Source organism: Taudactylus pleione, unplaced genomic scaffold (assembly GCF_031769625.1).
Source record: "Taudactylus pleione unplaced genomic scaffold, aTauple2 ptg000437l, whole genome shotgun sequence".
Classification (NCBI taxonomy): Eukaryota; Metazoa; Chordata; class Amphibia; order Anura; family Myobatrachidae; genus Taudactylus; species Taudactylus pleione.
Genome location: NW_028284839.1, coordinates 5,243,157 through 5,266,291, shown reverse-complemented (window position 1 = coordinate 5,266,291; position 23,135 = coordinate 5,243,157). Strand labels below are relative to the sequence as shown.

Here is a 23,135-nt window from a genome sequence, read left to right as displayed (position 1 = left end):
ATTTAGAGCGTAGACAGTCTGATGGTTGCCCTACTGCCCTTGTGGGTATAGGAGCTCATTCAGAGCCGCTTGCACCCAGCATATGCAAATTTGGCTAAGTGACGGCATGGCAGGCGCTCGCTCGGAAAGGCATAAGCACACCCACTTTGTGTTGGTGAGCGATCACTTTGTGTCTATAGACGCCCATTAGCGTCTGTAGAGACGCCCACTAGCGTACGTCATCTCCTGGAAGTGTATTAAAACATTGGTACATCGAGGACCATCGGAAGGGCACACAGCGCTTGTGGTTGCCCTACCTTACCGCAAGCTCTGCGAGGATGTCAGTGTAAAAAATCAGGCAGGTGACGTGTACTATGACGCTGTCTGATAATTCTGCACGCCTCTGAAACGGCGTTGCTACACTCAGGCACGCCTGCGTTCGCACCACCACACCCCCGTTATTAGTGTCCTGCACCTGTAACCACCCACAAACGGCCTCTCCTGTCACTCATTTCACTGGGCTGTCTTTGCTGGGCGAACGAGCGGATCCCGATCACTATGAGTAGTTTGTGCACTGCGATGCATGCGCAGATTAGTGAACATCGGCAGCAGCGAGCGGATGCTTGCTAGCGACCGGGTCTGAATTGGGCCCATAGAGCAAACTGCTCTGTATATTATTTCAGAAAGGTTTCCATTTGGATATACTCCATTGAGAGGATCTGGGGAGTGAAAGTGTTTGGCCTTAATAAATTATGAATGAAATTGAGGATAATAAGGTTCGTTCTTCTTACAGTTGGGGGAATTTTCGTAAAAAAAATATATATATTTGTGGGATATGTCCTTTTATTAGCATTGTAAGAGGATTGTGTATGTTTTTATGTTTTGTATACACTCTATTAATAAAATGCTAAATAATTGTACATACTGTTTTCCCATCTTTATATCCTCAACTGTCCATTCTACATGTTAAGCGGTTCATCGATGAAAAATTTCAATTTCAAAAACTCTCAACCTAATGAGCGTTTTTATTGCACGCCATGAAATCCTTGACCTTAAAATTAGCTTGGAAGAGGATTCCTACTTCACTTTTTTGGGTCATGAAAACCTTCACGTTAGAATTTGGCAAAAATCCCCGACCCTTCATTCTACTTTTGCATGTGGAATGATTGCGAGCACACCGACGGAAGTTTTTTACTTTCCTACGGATTTCTTCACATCATTTTTGTTCTCCAAATCCCTCATCTAACCTCCTTCGTGGGGGCGAACACTTTCCACAGGTGGAACTATTCGAGCTGACTTTAATCCCAGTCCCCTCACACAGGCGGAAGGACCAGGGTGCAGGGAAACTCCGATATCAGATTGTAAAGTTTATTGAAAGACGATGCATGTTTTATATAAAGCTCTGGTCAATGTAGTTATATTATGTTATCTTTTTTCTTTATTTTTTTTTTTTACTGCACATCTTGGTGTGGGTGGTATAGACTAAAAATATTAAAACAGAAGAGATTAAAAATAGAGAAAGGATCAGCAACTTCGCAGCAATGTTTTCTCTGTATGAGTATATGTGAAAAGCAGGAAGAAAGTCCAATTTACTGATAGGTTGTTTAAAGTATTGCTGCAGTTAATGTTACAGCTATGGTACCATGGATAAGGAGAAAAGGTTTATATGTCCTGAGTGGGCTGGAAATAAAGGAATATATCCGCATTAACATGTCGGGGCAGTAGTCCATTTTATACTGTTGGATTGGGAAGCGATATAGTAAGGCCACTAGGGGGTATTAGAACTGGTGTCCCCTTTAGTACACTCCACAGAGGACAATCTACAGATTGTCTAGAACTCCCCCATTGCAGAGGGAGTATTATTAAAGAGTTATCACTGTCTAATTAGAGATAAATGTACTGCTTCCGTTAACCCAAGTCCAACACTGGTAAGTTGACCACACATGGGCTGATGATGATAATAGTGGTCCTGCCAGTTCACACATTTGAGGTATAGTCCATCCACACGTGTATGTAGCCTAATTTGGTCTGGGATGATTGGCCAGTTCACATTTGAGGTCATTGAGCCCTGTTAGTATGGTCAGAAGAAGACAATGAACGCAACTAAAGGGGGCTATATGCAGCCACGTTCAGACTGATTCTAAACACTGGGATTCACTGGCTAAATAGTAGTAGGTGTTTTAAGATTTTTTTTTTTTTTTCTTTGTCTGCAGTAGAACACAGAGTGAAAAGTGATAAGGTGCCAGCCAATCAGCTCCCCTGTCATCTCACAGGCTGTGTTTGAAAAATGACAGTTGGGAGCTGGTTGGCTGGCACCTTATCACTTTCTTATCACTTTTCACTCTGTCTCCTAACACTGCTTAGTAAATAGACCCCAAAGTCTTATAAACCAGCAGAAAAGCTGGGCACACATTGCCGATGTTACCCAGACAATATGCGCGGGCAGACGTAAAAATACCGCGGGTACACATTGAGCAATGTAACGAACGACAGAGATTCCTCATTACCTGCAACAGCGCCACATGTGACGACACCCTCTTGGCTGTGTAGTGTGGCCGACCGGGTGATGGATGATATCGCATGCGACCGTGGGAGCGCGCAGGTAGTCCGTACACACTATGCAATCCGCACAATCTATCGTTCCGATCCGCATCAGAACAATAGATCCGTTCAGTGGATCGCATAGTATGTACGCAAATTAAGGCTTCTCCATACCTTTTTGCATTTAGAAGTCTAATGAACAAGGATCGTGTGTGTGTGTGTGTGTCTGTGTGTGTGTGTGTGTGTGTGTGTCCGTGTGTGTGTCCGTGTGTGTGTGTGTCCTTGTTCCCGTCTTTGTAAATACAATGTAAATGAAGCTGGGACTGCAAATGATGAATACAGAGATGTTCATGCATTCAGCGATTACATGATAATACGGCCCCTGTATAGAGGCTCTGTGGACATAAGTATACACGCACTGTAACCGTGACCCCTCTGTACACACTTTATATCTGCTGTGACTTTGACACCATCTGATATTGTTGCTGTCCTGGACGAGATGTTTTCCCCAGCTCAGCATAGTTTGTAATGGTGACAGACGAGCCTTGATTACCATGGCCGCCATGAATCATTTATAGTAAGCATTAGACCCTCCAGGAAGAGGTACAGTTGCTGGGAAGCGATTTATCTCTCTCCCTTTTACTACGTAGCTGGACTGAAATTGTCATTTAATTAATCACCTGGGGTCATTTATTAAATGCAAGTATGCAATAAATGATAGCAAGCAATGTGATATTTCAAACATTGTATAACTTATCCTAGATAGAAGTTAATTGCTGATTGGTTACTAGGGGCTATAGAACATCCATCAACTGCATTTACATTTAACAAGCTGCCAACTGATTGCAGAACCAGCTGGAGGAGCTGCGTCATTCACCCATCTTGTATTTATTGTGGCTGGTAATCCCGCATCGGTCATGGACAGCGCAGTGATTGCAGTAACAGCTTCTGTGTTCTGTGAAACGCGTTTGTATTGTACCCAGTTTGATCTCATTTGTGAAACGCACAGGGTCTTGCACTACTGCACTGATAGGGTCCGCTTGTTGAATATCAGGGTGGATATGCCTAAACTCCGCTCTCTTGGGCACAAGAACTCTACAGAGCTTTACTGGCGGTTCCCCGCGGCTAGTGAGTAACATCCACTCCTTCAGGTGACTGTAATTCCCAATCAGAGGGAATATCATCTGCAACTTTATTTCTATAACCTTATCTGGGCCATCAATACGCCTACCCAAGCTATTTGGCTGGGCTACTCTCTCTGGAGTCCTGAAGACCTCTGCGAAGTCCGGTAGTCTCTGTCATTCCAGGAGAGTGGAGAAGTGTATGTGAATTGCTGATTCAATTCATGGCTGCCTCCATGTGTGTTGCTGGCAGTCGCACTTTTTAAAGGTTTTGTGTGTAAATACTACATGGTATTGTAGAATAGACTTCATTGTGCATAGCGATCGCAAGCGGGTCGATGGTCGGGTAGTGCGCACGCGTGAGCCCCGGAGAAAGTGAGAAATCACTCGCTCCGGGGCTCGCTACAAGACGGGGCGGCTGTCGATGTTGATCGACAGCTCGCCCCGTTTTGTAGGCGGGTCGGTGGGGGTGGCTGCACAAACGGAGGCGTTCCCGAAAGAACGCCTGCCGTTTGTGGGTGGCCCTACTGACCTCACACGTGACGTCAGTAGTGAACTTCCTGCTCTATTAGATCAGGAAGTTCACTGGGGCTTGCGGTGGACGAGACCCTACCACAAGGGTCTCGTCTCAAGCCCGATGGTCAGCCACAGCTATTGCGAGCGGCCTGGAGGCGGATTTTTTTTAAAAATCCGCCCTGATTCAGAGCAAGCAAGCGCAAATAGCGAGCACCTCTGAATCAGGACCTGAGTTTGGTAAACCCTGACGTGCATGCGGCTGGCCCGTGCCCTGTCTTATAAAAACCCTGAAGAAAAAAAAAAAAGAGAGAAACTGTAAAAGGTAAGGGAAATCTCTTAGCAACGCGGCATGTCAGGGGTTACAGGAGCTTTGTTTTCATTTAAATAATGCTAAATTCGTCTTCCTCCCTGATCCAGCTGTTGTGCTATATGGAGGTGCAGTTTCCCTGGTAACCAACCTCTGGGCTGACTGATCTGGAATGTGTGACTCAGACATACAGGATGGGTGATCGATACCCCGTCCTCCAGCATTTTACTTTTATTTTAGTGAAAACACCGAACTTCTCGCAGTTTTGAAAACTATAAGCTTTATTTTTGGATTATTCTAGCGAAGCTGTTCTATAACATTAAAGGGATCACCAGGTCCCTTCCGTCCCCGTATAATACCTTGGTGCTAATTGAAAGTTAGGTTGCTGTGTCAGATCTCCTGCTATAACCGAGGAACGTTGCAGGAGATCGCACAGGTCCCCTCCCCCGTGCGCTTTATAGGAGCGCAGGTGGGACCTCACTGAAAAGAGTACATGTTGGCGGTTCCGTGGGAGACGTGTAATATTATAATAAAGGCAGAGGATTTCGTCTAGGATTTTCTTTTTTCTTTAACCGCTTTATGACTGAAGGGTTTTCATCTTTTTAAGACCAGACCAAGTTTTATGTTTTGTAGTTTTATTCATTTCTGGGGAAAAAAAATTATTAGTCTACTCAAGAAATTATATACATGAATACAATTTTTTTTTATGTCCAAAAATAGAGAGATGTCCTGGTTCCAGCTCACTGGTCTCCTCCCGTGTTTATGCGCCACTGGCTTCACTCGTGTTGGAGTTGTCTTTTAAAAGCATTGCGTGGCTGGGAAGTAGATTGCATACAAAGGTTCTGCATTACTTTTCTGAATAATATATGTAACATAAGGGGGCTGTTTATACACTTTTTAAAAAAAGAAGTCTACCACACGGTAGGGAGGGAAGTTCTAATATAACACAGCAGACATGGAAAGACTGACTTCCTGTCAGACGTATTTTGCTAATATGGATGGTTTGATTAGCAGATTTATATACGGGGTAAGGCTGGTGATGTCACAGTAGCTCAAATGACAGCAGCCTCAGGCAATTAGGACACCATTGGTGGAGCTTCAGCTTCCTGTAATATAGTGTAGGGGATAGTGATATTTTGCTTTCTGATATTTTGCTTCCTAACAGAGCTACAGTGGATATCATAAACGCTTCCTTTCAGTTTTACTTACTGCATTTCTGCAGAATGTGGCGAGGATGTATGTTACAGAAAACATTTGTTTTGTCGTGTTTGTTTATTGCATTTATGTCTTGCCTTTGTCATAATACATAATGGTCTTTTTGCTATGCCATGTGTTGACACCTATTGGCAGAAAGAAACAACTGAAACTCTTGCAGTGCCTTTTCTATACTCCGTACAGCCAGTAAAATGGTTATTCCTCCCAGTGGTGGGGTTGGTTATAGTATTTATGCTGTATTTATTTCTCAAGTTATTAGAGATAAGGCGAACAGGTGTATACTGTATAAAAAAAGATAGATTCCCTCCCTCCATAGCTATTTATTGACTTATCCTATCTGATAACCACAGATCCTATAGCCGACACTCACAAACCCACATATACTACGTGAATTGTTCTACCAAGATCCACTTAGGAACCTGATGCCTCATAGAAAGTAATTGTATTTGTTAGGCTTGACTAATCGTTCATGACACTGTGCTGTCTCTGCAAACTCTTTCAGAATCATTTATGTACAGTACATAAACATTTATTTATTAAATACAAATTGTATTTATTTGTTTTTATGTTTTTGTTTAACAAACTTTTTTTTTTTTTGCGTTTTCGTGTATTTTCTTTTGTTTGCTGATTGTAAAATGCATTTCCATAATTTTCTGTTGAATTCTGTTATTATCGCTGTGGCCATAAATGAGGAGCCATCTGTTTTGTTTGAGCTGATCTGTACAATGATGTCCTGTATACAGCATTGGTGATCTCCTTGTTTATTAGGAGGAGAATACCTCCATGCTCTATAATGCTCGTCATCTAAAATGGCTGAACTACCTCCTGCCGTGTAAACAAAAAACATCCACAATGGGATGGAAACGCATTTGGTGGCCATGTATAGTAGAGATGGGAGTATCTACATCCAAACCGCAGCTGTAAAATGCGCACTGCACAAAATGGCACGTTGCGTATATCCTGACCTCACCACATGGACACCCCATGTGGTGGTCTAGCCTCATCCAGCCAATCAGAGCAAATATTTCATCTAACCAATTAGCATGATGTTACTTTTGAAACGGCTTCCTTGCCTGTTCGTGTTGGGACTTTGCAAGGAGTGGTTCAAGGCCTTCATCATTGTGTGTGTGTGTGTGTGTGTGTGTGTGTGTGTGTGTGTGTGTGTGTGTGTGTGTGTGTGTGTGTGTGTGTATGTGTATGTGTATGTTTTCCATTTGGATTAAACAAAAAAAAATAAGAGGTTCCTTTTTGGAATCGGGTGTGTAAAAAGAAGGGTTTGGGGTATTTGCTATAGAGAAATTTTTTATAGTGTTTTTTTTACAAAGTCTTCCTAGGTGGCACTACAAGTCCCAGCGGGTCATAGATGCCAAGTCATGCTAGTACTCTGTAGTTCTTCAAAAGAAAGCCTACTTCAATCAGTTTATTGTTGCAATGTCTGAGTCCAGCCGCATCACATATAATAATGCTATTTCTCCTTCATCCACAAGGGGACACTGGAGTCTCAATACAGTGGGGTATAGATGTGGGATAACTGAGAGCTGGCACTTTAATAAATTTGAATAGTAGCTAGCTCCTCCCCCTCTATACCCCCCCTACAGGTCAGTCTAAATTTTGTGCCAAGGGAGCTGGTCACATACAAGAGCTCTCTGCTAAAAATCAACGGATCCTCGATCAGTATGAGGATCAGACAGGCAGCTCACTGCCCTGCCTGTCTGCTTTGTTGGAGCTGCCGAGAGACCTCATCGCCGTTGCTTGCAGCGCGCGCTGGGGTCTTCAGCTACAGAGACCACTGTCTCTGGGGGGTAGCCCGATGCGCTGTGAGCGGTGTTCGTCGCGCTCTCTCATTAGCAAGCCCACCGCCGGCAGCATTTGGCAGCAGAAAGGTTAGTGACTCCTGGCACTCTGAGTAGCAGGGTGACCAGGATAAAAGGACAGGCGGGCATTAAAACAGCAGCAGCAAGAACGGAGGGGGCGGAGCCTAACACAGTTCTGCTTCTGCCTCCCAGCAGCCCCAGAGCTTCCACAAGGAGTCTGGTGGCCATTTTACAAACACAGGCTGCTGACTCATGCAGAGAACAGACATGTCTGCCCAGATTGTGCCTGCACAGTGGGGATAGACTTGTGAAGATCAGGTTGGACTGTGTTTACACAGTGATTACAGCATTATATTGTGTTAATAGCACTGGTCTCTGAATCTGAACTGGTTGGGCGGGGTTGATAGCATAATCTCCCTCTATGCCCCTATCTCTTCTTCATACAGTCTCTCTGCATGTGTGTTTGTCTATATCACTTTTCTCTGTGTGCTGTGTACAGTGAAGTGGTAGAATGACTTTCAAGTGGTCTAAGGCTGCACAAAAAACTTTCTTTTGTAAGCACTGTGCAGAGAAGTTTACACAGGGACTATCATCCAGTTCCCTGTTGTGTGAGAAGTGTGTTTCAGAAACACAGACTGCAGCATCCCCACAAAATTCATGGACTGATCAAATTACATCAGTCATGTCTCAAATGATTGCAGAGCTAGAAGCTTCTCAGAGGTCTGCCTTCTCTGAACCAGACTGGGCGTGGTCTTTAGCCTGGTCTGTAGAAGGGATCACAAGGGTTATGTCAGCCCAGGTTCCTCCAGTAGCTTCGTCCTCTAGTGTCCCTGCTAGGCGATTAATACCGAATCCCCTTATGTGGGATGATCCGGAAGAGGACAACATGCCTGATACAGAGGAAGGGGAGGTACAGGACCCTATAGAGCGGAGCCTGTATCTCAGGGTGTGGAGTCGCTGATGAGGGAGGTAAGCAGCATTCTTCTCTGGGCAAAGGAATATGCGGTAGCGATATCAGCAATTTTCATACCAGGGGTAGAAAATTGGGAGGCCGATTACCTCAGTCGACAGGACATTCATCCGGGAGAGTGGATTCTCAAACCGCAGGTCTTCCAACAACTGATTCAGCGTTGGGGTCTCCCTCTGGTAGATCTTATGGTGTTGAGACTGAACCATCAACTGACAGGTTACTGATCCAGGACAAGAGATCCACAGGCAGTGGCGGTGGATGCTCTAACAGCTCCTTGGCGGTTTCAGTTTGTCTACCTGTTTCCACCACTCCCACTCCTTCCTCGTCTGCTGCAAAGAATCAAACGAGAAAGGGTAAAGGTTCTGTTGGTGGCTCCAGACTGGCCCAGACGGGCGTGGTATTCCAACCTACGTCTTCTACTGATAGACGACCCATGGCCTCTTCCTCTGCAAGAAGATCTACTGCAACAGGGTCCGTTTATTTATCAGGACTTAAAGCGGTTTTGTTTGATGGCGTGGCTGTTGAAGGGGCTATCTTAAGAAAGAAGGATATCCCTTCCAGGGTGATTCTTACTATGTAAAGGGCTAGAAAGGAAGTTACCTCTAAGCACTCTCATCGCATATGGAAGGCATATGTGGGTGCACCATCGTGAGAATTGTCAGATTACAACCTCCGTTTGTACCTCCTACGGCCCCATGGGATTTGGATTTGGTCCTCTTTTTTTCTCCAATCTTCCCTATTTGAACCTTTACAAACAGTGGAATTTAAATTTTTGTCATAGAAAGTGGTTCTCTTGTTGGCGCTCGCCTCTGCTAGGGGTGCTTTCTTGTCTGCCTTACCTCATTTTTCATGAAGATAGGGCTGAGCTACGCTAAGGTAGCTTCGGCGTTTCACATCAACCAACCGATCGTAGTTCCGCTGTTTTAAGAGGGCTCTTCGGATTTATGTTGATAGGACAGCATCCCTAAACTGACAAAAGTCAAGGATATGCGAAAATTCTCAATATGAACGTGCGCCATTTCTGTTCTACATGTTCTATGCTAGAATCTGTATTTTGTGAGAAAAGGAGGGACTCTCTCATTCTAAATTAGCCAAATTATGTGATGTCGTTGGGACCCCTGTTTGCACTAAATTCCCATCTGTCGATGCCCTAAATTCCAGGAGAAACCGCTTGGATTTTAACATTAAGGCCCAGATGTAATAGTTTTACCCCTTAAACTAAGTATTTTATTATAATATTAGTATCCTTTGGTATAGGTAGATCCGTATACTTCTCAGGAAGTAGAAAGTACCAATTTCAGATTCATAGGGGGAGATGTATCAATCCTTTTAGAGAGAGAAAGTGGTGAGAGATAAAGTACCAATCATTCAGCTTCTAAATGTCATTTTACAGTCTATGTATGAAAAATAAGTTAGAATCTGATAGGTTCAAAAAACCCATAGACTACAATCCAGGATCAAGAACTAGTGCGCATTTCCCAATGGTACATATATGTTCCAGCAAGTGCTTGACTTGCGTTAAAGCATGTTATCATACCTCACATGCTTAAAGATGGGACAGTGCACTTCAGGGGCCTTAGTCCCGCCACTCCAGTGGTGACAGCGTTGTCCTGATTGAGCTGGATGGTATGTCCCATTCACTGCTTTGCATAGTAGTGCAGCTGTCAACTGGTGCACACTGCATTTAAGAGTGCTTTAAGGGGAAGTGATCGGGGTTGGGTGTCTCCTTGTGGCCCGTAGCCTGTACCATTTCTTTAAAGGCATTTAATTATAAACTGCCATAACGAGGATGCAATAAGATAATAATGCAATGTGTCTCCGTTTTACCATCCCAGAATTTATCCACAGAAAACAAATGCAATAATTCAGATTAATGGTGCATGCACATGGTCAGATTTTCCTTCAGATCTCTACAAAAACTATTTTAAAAATCGTTCATATCTGAAGGAAAATCTGCCATGTTTACAAACCAAATATGGCAGCTGCTCAATCAATCTAGCAGTACTTTTCAGGTGCATGAAAGGGAGGGGTCATACCAAGTAGAAAAAGGGGGGGGGTTTAACCCCCTATTGTTCCTCAGCACACTGAATTTCTATTACCATATAATCTTCATATATTTTTGCAAGTATAATTCAGAGATATTGGTTGCATGCATTTGCAAATACATGGGAGGCTGCTAGGCCACGTCACTGCTTCTCTGTCACTAGCAGTCCCTAACACCTAAGGAGTTCACATCCGGGGCACAGTGCACCCCGAAAAACGTCCAGCCCAGGGCATCACACGAAAAATGGAAAAAGAGTGACAGTGCAGTGTAAAGTATAGATGTGTGCAAGTAGTTAAGTGTTTGAAAAAGGGGTTAAAATATATGTGAAAAAATTACATGAATAAAAAACAAACATAGAAGGTGATGTAAAAAGTAACTGTGTATTAAGAGGTGATGCCCTGAGGAGGCCCAGCCAGAGCAGCCTCGGGGGCCCTACACCCAAACACTCACCCCAAATGTAATATATACCAATTCTAAGACCTCATGATAAAGGCACATATAAATTTTGCCAAATGTACTTTACGCTGCACTGTCACTCTTTTTCCATTTTTCGTGTGATGCCCTGGGGTTCCTGGCACGATGTTTTTGGGGTGCTCAGCGCCCCAGACGTGAACCCCTTCGTGTTAGGGACTGCTAGTGACAGAGAAGCCGTGATGTGGCCTAGCAGCCTCCAATGCATTTGCAAATGCAGGCAACTAATATCTCTGTATTTCTATTACCATATAGTCTTCATATATTGTTGCAAGTATAATTCAGTGTGCTGAGGAACAATAGGGGGTTAACCCCCCCCTTTTTCTACTTGGCATGACCCCTCCCTTTTCCATATCTGACATGTTTGTCAGGTGAACGATGCACGTTCCCGCTTGTCAGATAACGATATCTGACATCTGATGTGTTTGCAGTCAGACTTGTCAGATTTCATTCATTTTAATACAGGCCAAAATCATTCGTAGTTCATGAAATCGTTGGTAAAGTCGTTCAAATCGTTCGTAGTTCATCGTTTGTCAGACAGATCTGACCCTGTATTGCACCTTACGATTCTTTTTTTATACAATGTTATTCCAGGACCCTATCTGATCTCTTCCCTTTAAAATGTATTCGTGCATAATTATAATGACATGTGGGATCTTTGCCAGGAAATATTGTGACCGGCATTTGATTATTTAATAATAGTCACAATAATTGCTGTTCCCTATTGGGTGCTGTTAATTACTTTGATATCCATTTCTTACTCCGATCAGCTACTGTAATACACTGCCGAAAGTGGCTGGGTCTAATGTCCCCCACCTACGAATGCAACTAAAATATTTTGGCACAGGTCAAACAGCCTGTCTCCCCTTGTGCTCGTGTGCGAGGAATACAATAAAATTCAGCTTCCTAACGTACGCTGCTTTTCTCACTAAGGCCGAAAGACAAAGCCGTGGCTCGTGGTTGCTATAGCAACTGGCCTGTCAGTATAGTTTATTAAGGTCCAATGGTAATTCTTATTCCTAAAAACATGTTGTCAGGATCACTTTTATTCAAAGAGCGCTGGAAATATTTTCCATATTATTTGCCTGCACTTTTCACATAATGTGTAATTACATTTTAAATGTAACCGTTTTGGCAGTGACAGAACAGTAAAACAGAAATGCCCATAATTGTCTAGACTTTATTACATTGGTAAATCCCCATGAAATGTTAGAATCGTACGCTACTTTTTCCGTTTGTTATTGTACAGTCCTCATCTACACTACCTTAAAACGGCATAGCCCAGAGGTCCCCACACTACACCTACAATCCACGTTTTAAGGATATCCATGCTTGAGCACAGGTGACTTAATTAGTACCTCAGTTAATTTTGACTCAACCATTTGGACTCAAGCATGGATATCCTTTAAAACCTGGTCTGTAATGGCGGAGTTTGGGAACCTCTGGTATAGCCATTAAACCGCTTTTAAATACTGCTTATAGGAATATGTCCAGAGACTGGGGGGGTTGATTTACTAAGCCCTGGATGGTGATAAAGTACCAGCCTATCAGCTCCTAACTGCCCTGTCACAGGCTGTGTTTGAAAAATGACAGGAGCTGATTGACTGACTGGTTCTTTATCCCCATTCACATCTCATCCAAGGCTTAGTAAATAGACCCCTGGATCCAATCAAAATCCTGACCGTCTGGATTCTGGCGCTTAGAATGTTGGCGTCGGAATCCTGACAACTGTCTGGGGTTAGGCACTAGGGGGAGGGTTAGTTTTAGGCACTATTGAGGGAGGGATAGGTTTAGGGTGTGGGGAGGGGGAGGTTAGGTTTAGGCACTAAGGGGGGGGGTGGTTAGGTTTAGGTAGCAGGGAGGGAGGGGAGAGATAGGATACTGACCAACAAGTGTCGATATCCTAACCCTGTCAGGATTTTTTCGATACTTCAATACTAGCAGTTACGTAAGTGCTCAGGATAATTTATATTCTTTTACATATCCAAGGACATTGACCAAAGTGCTCTGGAGATTCTCATGGCCACTGAAAAATGAAAGGTCTGGCCTTATTTGAACATAGGGGTCTATTTACTAAGCAGTGTTAGGAGACAGAGTGAAAAGTGATAAGGTGCCAGCCAATCAGCTCCCAATTGTCATTTTTCAAACACAGCCTGTGAGATGACAGTTGGGAGCTGATTGGCTGGCACCTTATTACTTTTCACTCTCTCCTAACACTGCTTAGTAAATAGACCCCACAGTCTTTATGACCGGAAGATCGGAGAATATCTGACCCAGGACAGCCCAAGTGACATTGGGGGAGATGTGTCAAGCCATTAAAAGAGACAAGTGTAGTAGTTGCCCATAGCAATCAAACCGCTTCTACCTATCATTTAATGCAATGTACTGTTTTACACTCGCAGGGATACCCGGCATTGCCCGGGTTGAAGGCTGGGCCCTGAAGTACACCTGCAGCCTTTATTTGCTTACATTACCCTCGCCTATAACCGCATCCCATTGATCCTGAAAAGGAGCACACTGTTTGTTTGCTAACATGCATGCAAACAGTGGCGTAACTACTGTGGGTGCAAGGGGTGTGCGTGCGGCTGCTATGGTGCCAGAGCTACCTCTGTGGCCCGACGCTCTCCCTACACTCAGTCACGCACACAAGGAAGGCCGGTCCAGTCAGGGCCTTCGAGGGGGGCCTGGGAGTTAGCGATGTTGATTTGATGCCGGCCTGATTACAGCTGGCGCACTGGCAGGCAGTCATGGAGAGACAGCGCTGCTGGTCGCGAGGCAATCGAAGCTCGCGGATCGTCGCTAGATTCAAATTGCGTTGATGCTGTCTGTCCATGTCTGCCACTGGTGTGCCAGCTGTAATTAGCTGGCGGCCCGGCTCCAAATCCACACCTGCTGGCTGCTGATGGCACACAAGGGGAGACGAGAGGCTGCTGGAGGGACACGGGGAGGTGAGTTGCTGGGGGAGGGGTGCTTAATGTGTATGGGGCACTACTATTTTGTGGAATGTGTTTTTATATGGGGCACTACAACTATGTGGCATAATCTGTAAAGGGCATTACTGTGTGGCATAACATGTATGGGCTCTGTGTGGGGGCAAGTGTATGTGCTTCTAACCATCCCTTCCCTGGGGCCCCTGGTACTGCTTCTGCCAACTGATTTTCCTGGTGCTCCACGATTTATCTCATAACTCAGCAGAAAACAGAGTCTGCAGATGCAGTGTGTAAGCATGAGGACCAATCAGAAGACAGCGTTCCTGAGATCGTGACTTCTGATTGGCCATCACATTCCTCTTCCGCAGTTATTCTAAAGTGGCAAAATTAAATGTTCCGCTAGTTCTATATTGCAGGTTAGTAATATATAACTATTAGTTTGCTAATGCATCTTTAATAAAAAATTTTTTAAAAAGTCCACATTTAATGATAATATGGCATTCAAAGATAATATTTACCTGTCTGTGCAGAGCAGCTGAAGATTCCCAACACTGGAAATGCCTAATACTAGCAGCGGATTTATATCGGAATAAACCCACATACAACGCAGTGCAGTTATTCTTGTAAATTGGAGACTTTAATGCAGATCACTGTCACAGAGAGGTCAGGAAAGATGTCTCACCAAAGAATCCGATCACTATGGTAACATCCGATGGTGGAGATATTAAAGAGCACCTTTTTCTTTTTGCACAGATATATCTCCTTTTGTCGGATAAAATGGGAGAAAAATCCTCCGAGGATGAGGTGTATGTATGTGTGTATATATACAGTGCCTTGCAAAAGTATTCAACCCCCCATTGGCTTTTTACCTTTTTTTTGTTACATTACAACCTGTATTTTGTTATTTATTTTTTTATCTGAATTTTATGTGATGGATCTGGACAAAATAGTCTAATTTGGTGAAGTGAAATGAGAAAAATATATTCTAAACAAGAATCTTTATAAATAAAATTCTGAAAATTGTCATGTGCATATGTAATCACCCCCTTTGCTATGAAGCCCCTCAAAAGTTCTGGTGCAACCAATTACCCTCAGAAGTCACATAATTAGTGAAATGAAATCCACCTGTGTGAATCTAAGTGTCACATGATCTGTCAGTATAAACACACCTTTTCTGAAAGGCCCCAGAGGCTGCAACACAACTAAGCAAGAGGCATCACACCATGGAGCTGTTCAAACAAGTCAGGGACAAAGTTGTTGAGAAGTAAAATTCTGGGTTGGGTTATAAAAAATAAATAAATATCCAAATCTTTGATGATCCCCTGGAGCACCATCATATCCATAATCATCAAATGGAAAGAAGATGGTACCACAACAAACCTGCCAAGAGAGGGCCGCCCACCAAAACTCACAGACCGGGCAAGGAGGGCATAATCAAAGAGGCAGCACAGAGACCAAAGGTGACCCTGAAGGAGCTGCAGAGTTCAACAGCAGAGACTGGTGCATCTATGCATGTGACCACAATAAGCCGTACACTCCATAGAGATGGGCTTTATGGAAGAGTGGCCAGAAAAAAGCCATTACTTAGTGATAAAAATAAGAAGACACAATTTGAGTTTGCCAAAAGGCCTGTGGGCAACTCTCCAAATGTATGGAGGAAGGTGCTCTGGTCAGATGAGACTAAAATTGAACTTTTCAGCCACCAAGGAAAACGCTATGTCTGGCGCAAACCCAACACATCCCATCGCCCCAAGAACACCATCCCCACAGTGAAACATGGTGGTGGCAGCATCATACTGTGGGGATGTTTTTCAGCAGCAGGGACTGGGAAACTGATTTGAGTAGAGGGAAAGATGGATGGTGCTAAATACAGGGATATTCTTGAGCAAAACCTGTTTCAGTCTGCCTGTGATTTGAGACTGGGGCGAAGGTTCACCTTCCAGCAGGACAATGACCCGAAGCATACTGCTAAAGCAATTCTTGAGTGGGAAACATTTAAATGTGTTGGAATGGCCTAGTCAAAGCCCAGATCTCAATCAATTGAGAATTTGTGGTCAGACTTGAAGATTTCTGTTCACAAGCGGAAACCATCCAACATGAAGGAGCTGGAGCAGTTTTGCCTTGAGGAATGGGCAAAAATCCCAGGGGCAAGATGTGGCAAGCTCATAGAGGCTTATCCAAAGCGACTTGCAGCTGTAATTGCCGCAAGAGGTGGCTCAACAAAGTACGGACTTTTTAGGGGGGTGAATAGTTATGCACGCTGATGTTTTCTGTTATGTTGTCTTAAATGTTCTTTGATTCACAATATAAAAAAAAACACAACGTCACAGTTGTAGGCATGTTCTGTGAATTAAATGATGCACTCCTTCACACAATCCATTTTAATTCCAGGTTATGAGGCAACAAAACATGAAAAATGCATATGGGGGTGAATACTGTTGCAAGGCATTGTGTGTGTGTGTGTGTGTGTGTGTATGTATAGTATACACTCTGTGGGCCTGATTCAGAGCCGCTCGTAAGCGGCCGCTCGTTCGTTCCGAGCGATGTTTGCACAACTGCGCATGCGTACGGATTGTAATACGCATGCGCGAACCAGTCAGTGCGGCCGAAAATCGTGTGCTCGCTAAATAGCGAATGCCTGCTATTTTGAGTGATAGAATGAGGCGTATGTGGGTGGTAACAGGGGAAGGTGCTTGAAAACGGGGAGTGGAGATCCGAACGCAGGCGTGCCAAAAGGTCAAAACGGGCGTTTTAAGGGTGTGCATAGTTAATACAGCAGCGTCATCGACCACGTCACTTGGTTATTTTATAGTCAGAACTGCTCGCAAGATTGTGGTAGGAAAAACCAACCACAAGAATACCGAGCAGTTCATTCGCTTTTCGATGTACTCGATTAATCTAATAAATAGCGGACATGACGTAGGATGCGAGCGGCCAGGGGGCGTTTTTTTCAAAATTAGGACCGCAAGTTTTGTTGGCTCGTTCTAACATAGAGGGGTCAACAGACCGCAAAGAGAGAACGGTTAATTTGAATAGCCACCCCTTTTTTCTGAACGAGCGAGCGCAAATAGCGTCCGGCTCTGAATCAGGCCGTGTGTGTGTATGTATGTATATATATATATATATGTATATATATGTATATATATATATATATATATATATATATATATATATATATATATATTCTGATGATCTGTGTTTTCCTTTAAAAGAAGAGATCACCAGATCACGCTGTGTCCAGGCCTCGGGTCAGATTCCTGCTGCGTTGCAGTCTCATTATTTCTATTAATATTTTCACTTCTAGACAGAAGTTTTAAGGCTTCATTTAATGCATTAAGTCCTGTCAGCAGCTCTTCATCACATAGGAGCTCTGCAATGAGCCCCTGGCACATATTCCTTCACATACTCCCTTGTTGCTGCTTTGCCTCAATTTGGAGATTTCAGGCAGCAAAGAGAGAGGTTAATGCTCGGTACAATTTCAACGCCCGTTAAGCACACGGGTTAATTCAGAGTTGTACCCTCAGCAGTTGCTAAATTCTGCCAATGCAGCAGGAGACCATGGGTTACTCGGATAGCTGTCTCAGGGCCTGACTCAGCAAACAACGCATGGATGCAGACGCACGCAATCGGTCGATGGTTTTGCTCTGCGTAGTGCGCGAACCGGCCAGTGCAATGGAGTATGCATACGCAGGGAGTCCGCAGCCCCAGGGACAAGTGATCGGAAGTGCCGTTTGTGGGTGGTGACGGGGGAGTGGTCAGGCAAACGCAGGCATGCCTGTATTTGGACGGTGTTTCAGGGACATGCATAATAAAGCCCTTGCGGAAGCGGACGCAGCCTGAGGTCTAGCTGCACACAGGAAGTCTCGCTATGTCTATGGGAGAGTCATGTCAACCACTATTGTGCATATGGGTCCGATGGTTCTCGATGTTACCAATGTTTCCGCTATCTTACCAGGTATAGAGGACACAAGTAAAGAGAAGTGGGTGGTATTATGTAGTGCTGGGCGTCTGCTTATTCTACTGCGATTGCCGCGCGTACGCATTCATTAGCTATTCTCGCAGCGGCCGGGTGCATGCATCTGCATCCGTGCGTTCCTTGCTGAATCAGGCCCTCAGAACCGTAGCCGAGGCTAGTAAATCGGCACGCTCAGGGTGTGCCTCCCCAGTTTTCTATCCGTCAGGCTGTGGCTTAGTGGGCACAGTGAGCGCCCACAAGGACCCGTTTCGCAGTAAGTGTGGCTACATTACTTCCCAACTCTCTGATTTTTTTTTTTTCACACCCATAGGGCTGCGTACAAAAATCCATAAGTCCAGGACGAGGTCTGGAGGCCGGTTTGCAGTGCCGCTTCCGGCATTTACACGCTGTTGCAACGGCAACTCTCCCCCCTCACACCTGATGGGAATGGTCCCCTATTCTTTCAGCAGAACACAGCATTAAAGTTACTAACAGTAATTTATGAGTTATTTATCTGGGAAGATATTACTTTTTTTTTTTTTTAAACAGTAATATTTGATGTATTAATGCAATGGGATTTCAGACATCCATAGTAGCCAGCTATTCCTGATTTTCAGCGATAGCCCCAAAATGAAAGATTTCATATCTGATTTAGCAAATACACAGAACAATGCCTCCTATTCTGAATATAGAAGATATACACATGGAAGATCATGTACTATCTTTATTGTATGGAGTTTATAAATTGCTATTTGTTGAAGATTAGTATTTTGCTTGCTCATCAACTCCCACAGCCTAACCCTCCCCCCCCCCTAGTGCCTAGCCCCCCCCCAGTGACTAACCTTCCCCCTAGTGCCTAACCCTTCCCCCTAGTGCCTAACCCTCCCCTCCCACAGCCTAACCCTCCCCCTAGTGCCTAACCCTCCCCTCCCGCAGCTTCACCTTCCCCCTAGTGCCTAACCCTCCCCTCCCACAGCCTAACCATCCCCCTATGCCTAACCCTCCCCTCCCGCAGCCTAAACTTCACCCTAGTGCCTAACTCTCCCTTCCTGCAGCCTATCCCTCCCCCTAATGCCTAACCCTTCCCTCCTACAGCCTAACCCCCCTCCTACTGCCTAACCCTCCCCTCCTGCAGCCTCCCCCTATTGCCTAACCCTTCCCTCCTGCAGCCTAATCCTCTCCCTAGTGCCTAACCCCTCCTTCCCACAGCCTAACCCTCCCCCTAGTGACCAACCCTCCCCTATTGCAGCCTCCCCCTAGTGCCTAACCCTCATACTTACCCGCCGGGATGCTGGTTCCGGCATTCTCACCTCTGTCTGGATTCCAGCACCGGGATGCTGAGCGCTGGCATTCTGTATATCGGGGTCCCAACTACATCCCCTCTTACACAGCAGACACAGAATGACTGACAGTTTGGCAGATTTGCTTTGCAGAAAAGCCACCATTGTGTGCAGATTGTTGGATTCCTACATAAGGGCTGGCCAGGGATGTCGCAGTAACTCCAGTGGTTGCTTTCTCCAATCTTTGGCCCCATCATAAACTATAATACAGTAAGGAGACATTACTGTATTTTTTTTAAAAGTGCTGATTAGCTAAGCTTCAGTGCTCTAGAGGGAAGGGTGGCTTGGGAATCCCGGATTTAAAAGTCTTCTCAGAAGCTGTATTTTTTAGATATGTGTTGGACTGGTGTATTGAACGTAATACATACACTGATCTATCCCTAGAAACAGAATTATTTTCTCCCTTTGCTCCAAGCACCCTTTTACACACTCCTAAACCCAAACTCCCCAACTTAATTTTAAACAATATAATGTTTCGAGACACCTACAAGGCATGGTTGGCCATCAACCGGAGACTCAACCGAAACTTTGTGGGGAAACCCCATGTTTAGTCCTATCCTAGAAAATTCTCATTTCCTCGTCTGGAAAACTAAAGGACTTGCGAAAGTCAAAGATGTTTTTGATCCAGGGGGCACCCTCCTAACTTTTCAAACTCTTAGAGCGAAATTTAATCTGCCTAATTCACAATTCTTTATGTATCTCCAAGTCAGGCATTTTATTCAACATAGATCTCCGGCTTTGAAGGATCCAGAAACAAAAGATATAATAGAATCTTTATTTACGTTTACGATACAAAATAATTCCAAAACTAAATTTTTGACGGGTGATTTCAGTTCATCTAAAGCAAATTCCCTATGGCACAAATGTGCAGCGAGATGGATAGCAGACATTCCCGTATTAAATTCTTCTGAAACTCTTTTCGCACATTATGAGGGCACCTTGAAAATCTTACACTCAGCTCGTCTACAAGAAGTCCATGTGAAAATCTTACTCTCAGCTCGCCTACAGGAAGTCCATGTGAAAATCTTACACTCAGCTCGTCTACAGGAAGTCCATGTGAAAATCTTACACTCAGCTCGTCTACAGGAAGTCCATGTGAAAATCTTACACTCAGCTCGTCTACAGGAAGTCCATGTGAAAATCTTACACTCAGCTCGTCTACAGGAAGTCCATGTGAAAATCTTACACTCAGCTCGTCTACAAGAAGTCCATGTGAAAATCTTACACTCAGCTCGTCTACAAGAAGTCCATGTGAAAATCTTACTCAGGGCTTATATTTCACAAAGTAGTAGGGCTCATATGGTGTTAGAAGAGACGGAACATTGTGTGAAGTGTAAAGCCACTAAAGCCACCTTCTGGCATAATGTATGGGAATGTGGCCGCATTCGCAAATTCTGGGATAAACTTATGTTCTTTATAAATGACTTGTTATCATTACATCTGGCGAAAGACCCTTTAGCTTTAATTTTGGTGAATTTTAGTAATTGGGATGTGTCCCCACACAACAAAAAGAAAAAGTAATACCGCTACTTACGACGATAGTGACGATCGCTAAGAAAGCTATTCTAATAAATTGGACGATAAAAACTCCTCCTTTTCTTAGCGATGTCAAACGTATGATTCTTCAAATACTCTACTTTGACCGGCGTGACACTCTCCCTGATATTGAGAAGGGTGTAGAGCGTTTTAAAAAAAAATGGGGATTTTATATGTCACATTTAGACAACACCACTCAGTCCCATATTAATAAAATTTTCGAAACCACAAAGTGGTACTCGCTTCAAAGATTGACTTAGGGGGTCATTCAGACCCACTCGCAAGCGGCAGTACGCTCGCAAGTGGGTCGATGTTCCCCACTGCGCATGCGCACGAAGGAGGGAGCTCCGTCGTGCGCATGCGCGAGACCCGGACTGCGACAGCCAAGCTGTCGCTCCGGGTCTCGCACCAAAGGGGGCGTGCTGTCGATGTTGATTGACAGCACGCCCCCTTAGGTGGGCGTGCCGGAGGCGTTCCCATGGGAACGCCTACCGTCTGAAGCCGGCCCCACTGACATCACTAGTGATGTCAGTGGGAGTGATTTTGGCTCTGATAGGGCCAAAATCACTCCAGGGCTTGTGGCAGGGAGACCCTACCGCAGGGTCTCCGTCGCAAGTCCGATGGTTTTTGGACGCTCGTATATGCTGTGGGTGGTGACCCACAGCTATACGAGCGTCCAGGAGGACGCTCCATTTTAATGGAGGAGGGCCCTGATTCAGAGCGAGCGCTCTGGTCAGAGCGTCCGGCTCTGAATCAGGCCCTTAGTCAGTATGCTGTGTTTATTTTCCTTGATAGGTTTGGAAGAGATCTGTGCTTGTTTTTTATATAGAAACATTAAATATCTCTACTATAGATGGTTTTGCCTTAGAGTCACCTAAATTTTTGGGTACTTATATTACCCTCCCTTCCTTTCTTCCCCCTTTTCTCTCTTCTCCTTCTTTATGAGTATTGTCCACATGTATTTATTTTAGTTCCTGCATGACTGTAATATTGTGTAATACTTATTTAAATGGCATTTGTTGTGCCTTTATTTGGTCACTTATAGTGACCTCCTTTTTGGTTGCAATTGTAGGAATATTTTGTTATCACTCTTTGTAATTTTCTGTCTGAAAAACTAAAATAAAAAGATATTTAAAAAAAAAAGCGCTGCAGTTTGTCAGGGTCACTTTGAGCAATGTGCTTTTCCTGTTAAATAAAACAATATTTATATTGTATCTAATAAAGTAATGCGTATAAGCTTTGCAGAGTATCTGTCAGCAGTTGTATTTTTATCATACATCCAATGTAACACAAGCCATGGCAAGACAACGATAATGTGATTTAATTCATAGATTAATAGATGCGTTAATGAGCTTCTTTTTACTGTACTGTCAAGAGACACTCGTGCTTCATCTAAATTTATAATTGAATTTGAATTAAAATTTTAGCAAGCAGCACAGATTTAATGAGTCTGCCATCTAACACCCAGGGTGCAGTGGCCAGGTACTTGAAGTGAACTTGCTGTATAATGATACCCTAGAGGCTAAAAGCTGGATGCTTTCTAGAACAGTGCTTGAAAAGCTATGTGGTTGGTTTTACCCTGGTACTGCTATAGTACTGTATGTGTGCGTTATTTGGATTGTCCTGCCAGAAACATTTGCATTGGGTGCTAAGTGACGTTCACCATGGGACCTCAGTATATCATCTTAGCCAACCTATTGTGCAGTATCAGATGATAAACTAATTATCCAAACTGTCATACTTTTGATAACAAAAGTACCCTTGATGAGGCCACTAATACATTATTGATGATTAACTGAACGGTGGGTCACAAAGCTGGCTGATAGACGTTATACTGTAAAGCTGTAGTATCCTTGCCATCACTAGTATCTGTGCACTTATAGGACAACATTTGGCTGACCATGGCTACGGGGCGAGGACAACTGGTCCTCTAGGCAGTTCAGAGTGACAGAAGGCATGTCGGGGGGGGTTTAAACACATGAGACTTGGGCCAGTGGACTCGTCCTAGACAGGGTTAATTGTTGTAATGTTAGCTAATTAGCATATCTGAAGTTTTATTGGATGAATAGTTATGGGTGTGTTTTAAAGGGATGTCTATTCCCAGTGGAATCTTCTTGGTCCTCTTGCCTGTCGGACATCCCACCCTCCCAACCTAGTGGTTGTTGGTTTTGCTTGAAAGAGCGGCTGCAGCGACTGTCTGATTTTAGATCTTGAGGTGCGCTCCTCGCCAATACCCGGGTTTTAGCTGATTCTACCATACAGGGGTCGGCGACACCACTGGTCCAGGTGGATTTGTGTCTTTGGGAGGGGAGATGGATACCTTGAGTGGAGTAGGATAGGCTGGTAGAAAGCCCCCATCTAGGCTTGGTAGTGGAGGTTTGCAGATGGTTACTCCT

General features: G+C 44.2%; 1 protein-coding gene across 4 annotated transcripts in view; it reads left to right on the top strand.

Annotated features, from left to right (window-relative positions):
- Positions 1–23,135, top strand: part of ACOT7 (acyl-CoA thioesterase 7) — a 221,448-nt gene that overhangs the window by 53,312 nt on the left and 145,001 nt on the right. The window lies entirely within an intron of this gene.